At 40.8% G+C, this 11,748-nt stretch overlaps 1 long non-coding RNA gene across 1 annotated transcript; it reads right to left on the reverse strand.

The window, feature by feature from the left end:
- Nucleotides 1–10,638: 10,638 nt before the first annotated feature.
- On the reverse strand, nucleotides 10,639–11,748 carry LOC131606169 (uncharacterized). The gene is made up of 2 exons (XR_009284747.1): nucleotides 11,166–11,748; nucleotides 10,639–10,999 (listed from the first exon to the last, which is right to left on the reverse strand). It is a non-coding gene; the product is annotated as an uncharacterized LOC131606169 (long non-coding RNA).

An 11,748-nucleotide genomic window follows, 5' to 3' on the forward strand; every position in this document is an offset into this window, starting at 1 on the left:
TTTGACAAAAAATTTCATTTTTGACTGTCAGTTGACTTTTTTGGTCAAACGGGTCGTCTGTTGACTGTTTGAGCTGCTGACGGTGCGTCTGAGTGAATTGAAGTTTGAAAATTTGTATGATGGTACTTTGAGATGTATGGATGTATATGAAATCCATTTGAGCTCTCAAAACTTGTTGCTCCTGTTAAAACAAGAAAAACCCTGATTAGGGACTGTTTGTGTAGGAGGCAGTTAAGCGTACCTGATTTTTGTGCAGTGTTGAGTTTCTGCTAATCATGTGATATTCAGAAGACTTCTAACACAAAAATCTTGGAAATTTGAATTGTGAATGATTGATTTGATTGATTGTACAAATCACTGTGAATTGTACCGTCTGCAGTTTGTCTGTCAACCGACTGTTCGTGTACTGAAGCAGCAGTTAAAGTGAAAAATCAACAGTCAAAGTTAATTTTCTTTTTTTTTGTTTTTATTTTTGTTTTTGTTATATGTGAAGCATGAAAAATTTATTTACATGACTTGTTAGAAACAGAAACATAATAACAGATATTTACAGTATGCGGGCAAAATTACCGATAATAACCTGAAAATTGTTTACTGCACAGAAATAGAAATATTTGACTGGCAGAAACACACAAAATATTATCTTAGTAATTAAGCAATATTATGACAAATAGTACAATATTTAATACTGACAGTATAAATATTACATACTATTGAACAGTACGACGAATAGACGGTACGTTTAAGAAAATAAGAAACACGGCAAACTTTAAAAATGACGGTTGATGAACCATGCTATGATCAATAACATGTAGATGATTGGGAGCATAACCATTGCAGGTCCACACTCCTCAGGACTATGCAGGCAGAAGAAAGTCATGATCACCGTAGCAATGGTGATGACTGTAAGAAACAGTGTCTCTATCCATTTTGCCATTCTTGCTAGGAAAGAAGAAAGAAAATGGATGATGAAGTAGAAATTTGAAAGATGATTTAGAATTTGATGTGAGATTTGTGGGAAGAATGAGAGGTATTTATAGAATGGAAAGATGATAGAGACGTTGGGGAATGATGTGATTCCGTACAAAAGGAAATTTGAGTGGTAGTGAGATTTGAAAGAAAGTGTAAGGTATTGTTGGGAAAAGAGAGATGGATAGAATAAAGTTGAGATTTGAATTTGAAAGGATAGATTTGAAAAGATTTTGAAAATAATGGAATATAGCACAAAAGTTAGTGGGAAAACAAAAACAATTGTTACCAGTACAGTGTGAGTTTCCTGCTTTTGCGCCTGCAAAAAGATTTAACCCTGCATGAACTGTGTTAGTACTATTTATCTGTAAAATAAATAAATAGTATTTGTGAGGTAAAGAACAGTATTTGGCGTTTGCGTAAGAATAAATTCCACTGTAAGCCAAGTTACTGTGTAAGAAAAATTCTGAAAACCAAGTTCTTCATATGTCAGGATATTTTGAAAAATCCATGTTTATATGAGACTCTTAGTTTTCATATTGAAACTTTCCTGAAAAAAGAAGTGGGCAAATTTTGGGGTATAACAGTTGCCCCTATTCAATCTTCTTAAACCTGAAGAGATTGTCTGAAATCTGAGGGTAGAAGATGATTGAATAAATAGATGCCCTGAAAATTTGCACTTACCTTGATCAGCAGAGATGTTGGAAGTTGCATTTGAATGTTGTCTGTGAAATGTTGTTGGCAGATTGAAACATTACCTGAGATGGGCTTTCGGATGCCACCTGGACAATGTGTTGATGGTTTGTTCATCAGAGTGAATCTGTTGATTATATCTTGATGAAGGATTTGAAAGTTGATCATTGTGGAACCGTTTGAGGTATCACTTTAGATCTGCAATGTTAGATCGTTCTGGAACCGTCTGAGGTTTCGCCTTAGATCTGAAATGCTAGATCGTTCTGGAACCGTCTGAGGTTTCGCCTTAGATCTGAAATGCTAGATCGTTTTGGAACCGTCGGAGGTATCGCCTTAGATCTGAAATGCTAGATCGTTCTGGAACCGTCTGAGGTATCGCCTTAGACTAGCAATGTTAGATCGTTCTGGAACCGTCGGAGGTTTCGCCTTAGATCTGAAATGCTAGATCGTTCTGGAACCGTCGGAGGTATCGCCTTAGACTAGCAATGTTAGATGATAAATGAGTTGAGAATGAGAGTTCTTCAGAGTGAATCTTTGGTTTGATTGTATCTGAAAGGACCGCTTGTCTGAATAAGATTCAGGATGAACACTGCATGTGAGTGAGAACATCTTTGCTGAAGACATCTGTCTACCTGAAAAATCAAGTTAATAATATGCGATGTCTATGATGCATGTATGATATGAGATCCTCGAGCTTAGAGGAGAAATATGCAAGTTATGTTGTGTATGAATAGGCGTATGATGCATGATTGTGAATGTGAATATGAATGTGATGCATGGTTTATGCAGCTTAGAGCGTGTCAAGCTCCTGATTGGGAAAATAAATCCCAGCTTAGTCGTCAAGAAATGAAGGCATTGTGATTGGGAAAATAAATCCCTGCTAGCCATTTGGAAGTGAAGGCATCGTGGTTGTTGATGATCTTCTGTCTCGCTTGAGTACCCTGGGTTGGGGAAATTCTTTGAGAACCATGATGTTCTATTGAAGGATCTTTGACTACTGCTTGGGGAACCAAAGGTAACTGGAAGCTCTGATGCCCTTTCAAATGGGAATGAGGAAGATGCATAATCCTCCGATGCACTATCTGACCAAGTCCGGGTGCGGGGATCACACCTTCTGAAGATAGTAATCTGGAACAACCCTGCTGGGGAATAAGACTTCTTTCGCAAGAAAAATCTTTTTGAGGGATTTGTTGAGGAATGTGTCTCCATTGGGGAAACTTCCTTCTGATGCTGGTTTAGGATAATGTCCAAATAATCGGGACATGTCCGGAATGCTATTCCTGTTTTTCCTGGTAAACATCAATCATATTCAAATGCATATGTTCACTCAAAATATCATTGGGATGCTCGCGTATTCAAAACAGAAAAAATGAAAATGTTAGTTATAAGCTGCATTGATTTTTGAAAAGGTGCCGTGATAGGCGGATTAGTATAGGGAGACAACAATCCTAGAAGTAGGAAATTGTCAGAAAGTTTTGAAAAGTATTTATGAAAAGAAATAGCTATGTGAAACGATCCAGTCAAGTTTCAATTCTGCTATTGCCAATCTGTCTTCGAGCATCTCATCCCTCACTTGTTGGAAGAAAGTGATTGGACTGATCGGTGTCTTTGAGGTGTTGAACCTTGTCGGTGAGTAGGCAGCTGAGCGGGACATAGTTGTATGCTTTATTCCCTAATTTTTGCCTAGGCTGCCCTTTCAGGTTTTCAGCCTACCGGGATTGTATTTGTTTTGTCTCTAATTTTTGCCTGGATCGCCCTTTCGGGTTTTCAATCCACCGAGACGCTCATTTTTGCCTAAGTTGCCCTTTCAGGTTTTCAACTTAGCGAGCTGTATATTTTTTTTTTTTTTAAGCAAAGTACTTTTTGACTATGTCTGCGTTCACAGGGTGTGGGAAATCCTCGCCATCCATGGTGGTAAGCAACATGGCACCGCCGGAGAATATTTTCTTGATTATGAATGGTCCCTCGTAGGTGGGGGTCCATTTGCCTCTGGGATCACCTTGTGGTAAGATGATGCGTTTGATAACCAAGCCACCAGTTTGGTATGCTTGACTTTTGACTTTCTTGTTGAATGCTTTGATCATGCGCTTTTGGTATAGCTGGCCATGACAGATAGCTGCAAGTCTTTTCTCATCGATCAAGTGTATTTGGTCGAATCGAGTTTGAATCCAATCGTCTTCGTCTAGATCGGCTTCTTTCATGATCCTTAAGGAAGGAATCTGGATTTCGATTGGGAGAACTGCTTCCATACCGTAGACTAACGAGAATGGAGTTGCCCCTGTTGAAGTACGCGCAGATGTGCGATAACCATGAAGAGCAAAAGGTAACATCTCATGCCAGTCTTTGTAGGTTACTGTCATCTTTTGTATGATTTTCTTGATGTTTTTGTTGGCGGCTTCGACGGCGCCGTTCATCTTTGGTCGATATGGAGAAGAATTATGATGTTTGATCTGGAACTGCGTGCAGAGTTCAGTAATCATTTTGTTGTTTAGATTCGTGCCATTGTCAGTGATGATCCTTTCGGGGATGCCGTACCGACAAATGAGATTGTGCTTGATAAACCTGGCTACCACATTCTTGGTGACAGAAGCATATGAAGCTGCCTCTACCCACTTTGTGAAGTAGTCAATAGCGACCAGGATAAAGCGATGTCCGTTGGAAGCAGTAGGTTTGATTTCTCCAATCATATCAATACCCCACATTGCGAAAGGCCAAGGAGCCGTCAGAACGTTTAATGGAACTGGAGGTACATGCACTTTGTCGGCATATATCTGGCATTTGTGACAAGTTTTGGAATGATGATGGCAATCTGTCTCCATGGTAGACCAGTAGTAACCTGCTCTCAAGATCTTTTTAGCCATTGTATGTCCGTTGGAATGAGTACCGAAGGTACCATTGTGTATGTCTTCCATGATTTGTTCTGCTTCCTTCTTGTTTACGCAACGAAGTAAAGTCGAGTCATGGTTGCGCTTGTACAAAGTTCCATTGCTTAGGAAGAATTTGGAGGCAAATCTCCTTAGAAACTTTCTGTCGTTAATAGATGCCCCTTCAGGGTACTCCTGGGTTTCGAGATACCTTTGTATTTCATGGAACCATGATTTGTCTTCCATTTGTTTGGTATCGATCTCATTGCAATAGGCTGGTTCGTCTTGCCTGTAAATGGTGATCATAGGAGCTTCGTCGTCCCAATTGACTTTGAACATGGATGACATGGTAGCTAAGGCATCAGCTAGTTGATTTTCTTCGCGTGGGATGTGTTCGAAAGTGATCTCCTCGAAGTAAGGAATCAAACTCAACACATGTTCTTTGTATGGAATTAGATTTGGGTGCTTTGTGTCCCATTCCCCTTTGACTTGGTAGATTACCAAGGCCGAGTCTCCGTAGACTTCAAGGAATTTGATTTTTAGATCAATTGCAGCTTTGAGACCCAGAATGCATGCTTCGTATTCGGCTATATTGTTGGTGCAATTGAAACACAATCTGGCGGTGAAGGGTGTATGACCTCCTGTGGGGGAAATGATCACAGCTCCGATGCCATTGCCGAGCGCATTAGAAGCTCCGTCAAAAACCATAGTCCATCGGGATCCTGGTTGTTTGTAGTCATTGACTAGCATAATGTCTTCGTCTGGGAAGTCAAAGTTCAATGCCTGATAATCATCTACTGCTTGATGAGCTAAATGATCAGCTACCACACTTCCTTTGATTGCTTTTTGCGAAGTGTATTGAATGTCATATTCTGTTAGGATCATTTGCCATCTTGCAATCCTTCCAGAGAGAGCAGGTTTTTCGAACACGTATTTGATTGGATCCATCTTGGAGATCAGGAAAGTGGTGTGATTTAGCATATACTGTCTTAGTCGGCGAGCCGCCCATGCTAAGGCACAGCAAGTTTTTTCGAGTAGTGAGTATCTTGTTTCACAATCGATAAACTTTTTGCTAAGATAGTAGATTGCGTGCTCCTTTCGACCGGAATCGTCGTGTTGTCCGAGTACACACCCCATTGAATCTTCTAACACAGTTAGGTACATTATCAGAGGTCTGCCTTCCACAGGAGGTAACAAGATTGGCGGTTTTTGAAGGTATTCTTTGATTTTATCAAAGGCTAACTGGCATTTGTCATTCCATCTTTCCACTTGATCTTTCTTCAGTAATTTGAAGATTGGCACACAAGTAGGAGTCATATGGGCAATGAATCTGGCTATGTAGTTTAGACGTCCCAAGAATCCTCTGACTTGTTTCTCGGTACGGGGTATAGGCATTTCTTGAATGGCTTTGACCTTGGCAGGATCAACCTCAATACCTTTACTGCTGACGATGAAACCTAAGAGTTTACCGGATCTTACTCCAAAGGTACACTTGTTCGGGTTCAGTCGCAATCTGTATTTCTTGAGTCTGTCAAACAGCTTGTGTAAATGACTCAAATGTTCTTCTTCGGTGTTGGATTTTGCGATCATGTCATCGACATACACTTCTATTTCCTGATGAATCATATCATGAAATAGTGTTACCATTGCTCGTTGGTAGGTAGCTCCGGCGTTTTTCAGACCAAAGGGCATTACTTTGTAACAAAAGGTTCCCCAGGGAGTTGTGAAGGTTGTTTTTTCCATGTCTTCGGGTGCCATCTTGATTTGATTGTACCCTGAGAATCCGTCCATAAAGGAGAATACCTTGCATTGTGCGGTATTGTCAACTAGTACATCGATGTGCGGTAAAGGGAAATCATCTTTAGGGCTTGCCCGGTTCAGATCTCTGTAGTCTACACACATTCTGACTTTCCCGTCTTTTTTGGGTACAGGCACGATGTTAGCTATCCAAGGAGGATAACTTACAACTTTTAGGAATCCGGCATTGAATTGTTTTTCAACCTCGTCTTTGATCTTTTTTGACATATCAGGCTTACTCCTTCGCAGTCTCTGTTTGACCGGAGTGCTTCCTTCTTTGATTGGCAGGCGATGAACTACAATGTCCGTGTCAAGGCCAGGCATATCTTGATAAGACCAGGCGAATATCTCGGCGTAGTCTTGCAACAATTGAATCAGTCTTTGCTTGACACTGTTTTCTAAGTCAGCCCCAATTCTGACCTCTTTCTTTCCTTCGTCACTGCCCAAGTTGATGACCTCAATCGGCTCCTCATGAGGCTGTATGGCTTTTTCTTCTTGTTCTAGAAGTCTTGCAATTTCTCTTGGCACTTCACAATCTTCCTCACTTTCGTCCTCAGTTTGGTAGATCGGATTTTCAAAGTCATGACGGGCAATAGCAGAGTCGTTATTGACTGGATCCAGCGTGTATGTGAATCTGCAGGGTAGATATGTGAGTGTGTATGAAGAGAAAAACATAGCTATTTGAAAGCGAATAAAGAAAGAAAAAGGATCACAAAATTTTGAACATGCAAGCATCCCATGATTTTATTGAATGCACATAATCATGATATGACAAACCCTTTTTATAGAAGGACCGTTGTGCTAAGGCACACGGCTTTCAAGCTCATGGTTCGATTGTTCAGGAACCACTTTTATCTTTGCACAATATACACAAAGAAAACAGGAAATGGCATTTACTCCTGATCAAAGGAGATCACATCCTCTGCTTTCCAGTTGTTCAATCCACAGTTGTTAGCAGGGAGCACCCAGCTGTTCCAGTTGCAGTTGTTCTTTTCGTCTTCCGTAGCATTGATTCCGCTAGTGGGAAAATGCGTAGGTAAGTTGGATGATTTGTTGGATATGAGAATCCAGGTGGAGGTCCCTCTATTGGCTGAGCGAGATGCTCGATAAGGCCGTCCCATGCAGTAGGAATGATGTTTTGAATAGAGACTTGTGCATCCTGATAAGGAGTGTACTGTGACAGAAAATAACCTTCGTTGTTTGGCATCTTCCTGGCTTCTTCAAGAGCGAAGTTGTCGTCGTACTGTTCGTCCCATCCAGTCGGGACAATGTCTTTGATGGGAGTTGAAAAGCTCGGAGGAGCGGAATATTTCACCATATAGTCGTATTTGCCGCTGGGTTCTCCTAGCGTGTCCCATACTTCTTTAGGTGGATTTTGATATTGCTGAGTGACGGGACTCGTGATACTTCCGTCATTTTGATTACCCTCTTCTGTTGGAGTAAGATCTTCCAGAGCAATGTAAGAATTCTGAGGTGTGATATACTGGTAGTTGTAACCGTCATTTGGTCCTCCCACAGCATCCCACATTCCCATGGTAATGGGTGGAATTTCGTCTGGATATGGCTGAATGATGTGGTTCAAGTATGTCCCTTCATCATCAATGGCGTTTACTTCTTGGCTGGCGAAGTGTGATATTAACCCTTCAGAGCGAGGATTTTGATCATTCTTTTGATTTTCACCATTATAGCCCAGACCTAGCTTGTCGGACTTGTAGGGTATATCAGGGAGTTGTCCCCATACTGTGCGATCACCCTGTTCAATCATGGCTTTGGCATCTTTGAGAGAAGCCATAGTTGTAGCTGGAGTAGCAGGAATATGCTTGGTGGTAGAGATATCTGGAGATACAACCTCAAAAGCTTGATACGGAGTTTCGATGGATTCGCCCTCCATCTCAACGTACTTGTCGTTGCTCAAGTGACTGACCATATATTCTTCTTCGCCATAGACTGTGACAACCTTTCCTTTTACTGGGTATTTTAACTTCTGATGCAGGGTAGAAGTTACAGCGTTTGCCCCATGTATCCAAGGGCGTCCTAGTAAACAGGAGTATGTTGGAAGAACGTCTATTACGGAAAAGATAACATCGAAAGTTTGAGAGCCCACTCTGATTGGGAGCTTAACTTCTCCGTACACCGTTCTTGTTGACCCATCGAAGGCTCTTACAACCACATTACTTGGTTGTAGCACAACTCCTTTGAAGTCAAGTTTTTCCAGTATTACCTTTGGTAACACGTTTAGAGAGGAACCATTGTCTATTAGCACATGAGACAGAGTGGTGCCGTTGCATTCGATAGAGATGTGCAGGGCCTTGTTGTGATTTCTTCCAGCAGGAGTTAGATCCACATCAGAGAAACCAAGACCATTGGGCACTGTAAGACTGGCGACACAATTCTCAAATTGGTCGATTGGGATTTCTTGAGGCACATGCGCAGCTTGAAGGAACTTCATTAGAGCTTTAGCATGAGCTTCTGAATATTTTAGCAGAGATAACATTGAGATTTTTGAAGCAGTATGCCCCAGTTGTTCGACAATATTGTAATCACTTTTGCAGATGATTTTCAATATTTCGTCCATCTCTTGCTTTGATGGATCCTCAGCAGTGATCTCTACCGGATTTTGAACTGGTTCGATCAGTGGCTCTTTGCCTCGAGCGTTGACATTTTGATTAGGAACTGGGACTCGAACTGGACTAGCAGCAACATTTGGAGAAATTTCTGGTGAAAAGATTCTTCCACTTCTCGTGATCTTGCTAGTGCCTGCAATGTTACTTACAGCTGAAGTAGTTAGTGTTGCGTCCTCTTTAGTCGAGGGATCCTGCTTAACTCCATGAATGTAAACATTAGTGTCATATCCCCATGGGACAGCTTTGTCTGAGGAGTATGGAAATGGAGTTGGTCTAGCAATGACTACTGATGCCACTTTGAATGGAGCCTTGGCAGAGATTTTGAATGGTAAGCTGGAGATCACTGAGGCATCCTCTATTCTTATCCCGTTTGCAAAGACTTCGCACAGTACGTCCATAGAAGGGAGCCTCTCAAACATAATGATACGGCGATCCATCCATTTTTGAATTCCCATCCTCAGATTTTCACAACCATTGGGCAGGCAAGAGCAGTAAAAGCAGTCGGGGTCACACCCTGGAAAGTAACCAGCTCGGATTAACTTTCCTTTGACTTTGCAGAGTGGAGTTGATAATTCGTTCACATCATAGATGTAAACAGTGTCCAGGATAGCGTTGACAGTTTTGTCATGCTTTGGCATAGGTGCTGTGATGACATTTGGAGTTTCTGGAGGATCGAACTCAATTTCTCCAGCATCTATCATGTCTTGGATTTTATTTTTCAGGGCCCAGCAGTGATCTGCGTCATGTCCTGGACAGTTTGAATGATAGGCACATGTTGCATCAGGGCGATAATTCAGAGAAGAAGTATTGACATTCTTCGGAGGACCCCTTAATGTGATCAGATCCGCTTTAAGCAAGTGCTGCAACGCCTGAGAGATTGGCATGTTGATTTTGGTGAAAGTTCTTCTTGGTGCATCTGGTCGATGCGTATATTTTGGCTGTTGATCTTTTTGAGGTGCAGATGCGGAGATCATAACTGCCCCTACAGATTGATGCTGATCACTTTTGTGACTTGTCTGAATTTGCGCTGTGTCATACCCCAAAATTTGCCCTCATATAATCACAAATGTCATTTTATTTCGATTAGATGACATGGCGCATTTGGTAAGAGTGTAAGGTTTGCAAGTACGGGGTCCCGGGTTCAAATCTCACTTCTGACATTTTTCCTTTTATCCGTTTCTAAACTTTAGTTTTAAGTTTATTATTATTTTTATTTTATATTAAAAAAAAAAAGAAAAGCACAAAAATAAGTTTTTTTAATCATTTAATTTTTATTTTCGTATTTTTTAATTAAGTATTTTAGAAAATATTTATTTTTTACTTTTCTCAACTTTTTATGCATTTTAAATCCAAAAATCACAAAAAAATATATAAGGTAGGTTTCATTTAGCTTTTCTAACAAATTAATTTTATTGTATTTTTGATTTGATTATTTTATTTCTAGAAAGATTTGAAGCAAATTAATCATTGATTTTCATCTTGATAAAATTTTAATTATAAATTATATTTTCCATTTTTATTTAACCTAATGTTCTTTTCTATATAAGACTAACCACTAATCCTAAATTTTTCTCACGTACATACTCACCAACAATTGCACCCTATTTTCTAACCCTCTGCCAAACAACCATGGTTACACAACCATTGTATCATTACTAGTCACTCAAGCCTGCAATCAAATTAACAGCAAATTTAAGAAGTTTATACAAATTATTGAACCACTGACATATGAATTGAAACAATCTGTTTGGTTATTTATTTTGAATACAGGGAGAGATTAAAGAGGAAGAACGGGAAGAGGATCAACATTGAAGCAGCCAACCAACACCGTGCCGCCTCCACGAAACCGCTCGATTCAGCAACCCGCGAGTCTGCCTCTAACAACGAAGAGTCGACGCGCCGCCTTCCTCCGATCCGGCAACACAATCGCCATCCAGCCTCACGCAGAACCAAAGGCCTATCCTCAATGCTGTTGCGCAACACCGATACGGAATCATCATCATAATGCAACAGATGCTCACAAATCTCTTTCACCTAACACAATATCAGTCCCTGCATAATTGTTTCACACAAATTCATTCACTTTTGTAAATCACTTTCAAAGAATTCCAAACGAATCATCATAATTTCATAAATCTAACGCTAACAATTAACAAAATTATATTGTTTTTTTCTTAAGTTTAAGTTTGCAGAACAAAAGCGGCATCGAGAGCACAACCACAAACCGTCGCTGCGCTGCTCAACAGCAACCCACAACAAGACCGACGGGACTGCCGTGTGCGCGCAACCGCGAGATTACCACAACAATCAGCCCACGCCGGAACCACACTGACTGATGTTCGTCGCTGCCGCCGTCGGATCAGGCCTCGTCGGAATCCTTGCCGGACATCAACAATACCGACACAATATTCGCAAGCTTCTAAGGACGATCGGTAATAATTTCCTACTTGTCGATTTCGTTTGTGATTCAATGCTCGATTTGAGTGGATTTTGCAGAGAAAGCCATGGTAGGGAGGAAGGGAGATCGATTAGAGAAAGAGAAGGGAAGAGGAAGGTGCGCCGTAGATTTCATTGGAGAAGGGACGAAGATGCCGACCGCCGGTTAATCGCAACGTATCAATTCCAGCGGTAATGCTCTTTCGATTCGTCTTCCACTTCTTGCTTTTGATTAACTCATTTGGTTGTTTGTTTTTTGTTTGAGATTTGGTTGTTGTTTGTATGAAATTTGAGTTTTATTGGATTGGAAAATGGGTGAATAGATGAAGAAGAGAAGAAGATGAGGTTTGTGTGTTTGGATCGTG

This window comes from Vicia villosa, linkage group LG5 (genome assembly GCF_029867415.1).
Source record: "Vicia villosa cultivar HV-30 ecotype Madison, WI linkage group LG5, Vvil1.0, whole genome shotgun sequence".
NCBI classification, from domain to species: Eukaryota; Viridiplantae; Streptophyta; class Magnoliopsida; order Fabales; family Fabaceae; genus Vicia; species Vicia villosa.